The sequence below is a fragment of the Penaeus monodon genome, chromosome 37 (genome assembly GCF_015228065.2).
Source record: "Penaeus monodon isolate SGIC_2016 chromosome 37, NSTDA_Pmon_1, whole genome shotgun sequence".
NCBI lineage: Eukaryota > Metazoa > Arthropoda > Malacostraca > Decapoda > Penaeidae > Penaeus > Penaeus monodon.
Genome location: NC_051422.1, coordinates 8,346,535 through 8,349,578, shown reverse-complemented (window position 1 = coordinate 8,349,578; position 3,044 = coordinate 8,346,535).

Sequence of the window (3,044 nt, the reverse complement as noted above, 5' to 3'; positions counted from 1 at the left end):
CACGAAGCTTCGTTTCCATGCGGGAAAAATTCTAACCCACATTTTCCCATTACGAATCACAGCCTACATATATTGCAGATATCTAAAAAAAAAGGGGGTACTAAATTAAAAGCCCAAGCAGCGAAAAGAGAGCACTAGTTTTCCCAGCGTGTCAGGAATAACAAAAGATTACGGTTAGAAGCAAGTGTGAAAAGGGTCGTGTTTTAATATTCATCCTTGGTTTTCATTGCACTGAAAAAGGAGAAAAGTAGGGGGGACGAGAGCAGAAGAGACGATTTCTTTACTGGCATTAATAGAAAAAATTGTCCTGGCAACAGCGGCCCCGGTTTTTTTTTTAGCATGGCGGATCTCCGATGTGTTTTTATAGGAAGAAAAAGTTAAAACGGGGTGAATAACTTTCCCAAAGTGGAAATGGGTGTGTTTCAAACAAAATCTCAAATTTTAGTTTTCTTCACATTGTATTTTTTCAGGGGTTTCAGAGGAACTTTTTTTACATAGGCCCATAATACCCAAAAATTTAGTGACATGAAATTTAATTATCGAAAAAATTTTATATATAATATATAAAATAAAAAAATAAATATTAATATAAAAATAAGTAAAAAAAAAAAAAATAAAAAAATAAAATAATAATTTTTGGTGTGTGGGGGTGTGTGGTGGGTGTTGTGGGTGGTGTGTGTGTGGGTGTGTGTGTGTGTATTTTATTATTAATAATAAAATATATATATAATATATATATATATATATATATAAATTATTAATATAAATAAATATATAATTAAAAAATTAATACGTATTATATATTTAATAATATATATAAAATATATAATTTATATAATTTTATATTGTATATTTTATGGGGGGGGGGTCCGGGCAAGACGTTAAAATGCACTCTGGGGTTTAAGGTGTCCCCCATGAGTCCCGTGCCAAAGTTCGGTGAAGCTGGGGGAAGCAGGAAATGGTTTCGAAAAAGGTCTTTTTTCATGCAACTGTAGTGCGGATGCGAAAGCCCCGGGGGAAGTCTAGCTGCGGAAACCGGGAGAAAACACCAAGTTTAAAGAACTGCAAAAAAAAAAAAAAACCCCCCAAGACACACACCCCAAACACAAACCCCACACAAAACACCACACACCACACACACACACACACACACACACAACACACACACACAAACAAACAAAAAATATATATAATAAAAAAAATAATAAATATAATAAAAATAAATTAATAAAATTTAATATATAATATTATTATAAATTAATATATATATATAATAATATATAGTGTGTGTATGTGTTGGTTGTGTGTGTGTTGGGGGTGTTGGAGGATGTAATTAAAATTATAATAATTAATTATAAAATATATTTTAAAATTTTAAAGATTAATTAAAATATATTTAAAAAAATATATTATTTATATATATAAATATATAATTTAATATTATATATTATATATACACAATATTGATTAAAATTGTAAAATGTTATTTAAAAATAAAAAAAAATTAAAAAAAAAAATATAAAAAATTATTTATAATTTTAATTTTTAAAAAATATTTTTAAAAAATATTAAAAAAATATATTTCCATTTAGGTAATATAGAAAATTTTGATTTAAATATTATTATATATAGATATATTTATTTAAAAAATTTTTATATATAAAATTTATTTTATATTAATATTATTGGGGGGTATGATAAATATTTTAAAATAAATTTTAATAATATAAAATTTAAAAAAAATATTACATATATTAAATATTTTTAAAATATATAATAAAATATTATTTTATAAATATTTTTTTATATATTTGTGGTGTGTGTGTGGTGTGTGTGTGTGTTGTGTGGGGTGGTGTGTGTGTGTGTGTGTTGTGTGTATGTGTATGTGGTATCTGTGTATGGTTATGGGGTATGTGTGTTTTTGTATAATTTTATATATTAAATTTTTAAATAATTTTATTAATTATTATTTTAAAAATTTTATATATAAAATAATATGTTTAACACACAACCAACACACACACACACACACACACACACACACCCCCCCCCACACACATTATAATATAAAGTATATATACATATTATATAGTAGACAAGGTATAAGGAAAAGAATATCTTTACATACAAGAGATGTATTTGACCCTTTCGATTACGTCTTTGTCAGAAATACATGTATTTCTCGAAGCTAAACGAAACCGGTCAAAATCCTTTTTATTTTTGAAGATATTTCTTTTTCATTCATACTTGTCACGTCATATGATACGGTTCCACACACACACACAACACCTAATATATATATATATAAAAAAAAATTATAAAAAATTTAAAAATAAAATAAAATTTGGGGGGGGGGGGGGGGTGGGGGGTGGGGGGGGAAAAAACACAACACAAAAAATAATAAAAAAAGAAAAAAAAAAAATTAATATATAAAATTAAACAAAACAACAAGTAATACAACACACACACCAAACACACAAACAACATACAACAAATTTTATTTATAGAAAAATATATAAATATATATATATATATAATATAAAAATATTTTAGGTGGTGTGTGTGGTTAAATAAAAAATAAAGATAATATATAAATAAAAAAATATATAATATTAATAAAATAATATATATAATATATTGTGGTGTGTGTGGTGTGTGTGGTGTGGGGTTGTGTAAATACATAACAAAAAATAAATTTAATAAAAATAAAATAAAATTTATATTAATTATAGATTTAAGTATATAAGAATAATAGTATTTTATATATTATTGTTCGCCGACGCCTCGCTCTCTGCACCAAACAAGGGAGGTAGGGAGACGGGTGTATCCACAGGGTCGGAAAGAAAAAGCTCAAGAGGACAAGCCCCACGGCCCCAAACACGAGGGGAACCACTGGGGGAGCAGGCACAAAAAAACAAAAGACAGCGTTTTCCCTTTTTTTCACAATTATTTCCCCTACACTTTCATAGGCAAATACAGGGGAAAAAAGCATGCACACGCACGAACAGCTTAAAACAGGGCAACCAAAATATATCAGGTCACAA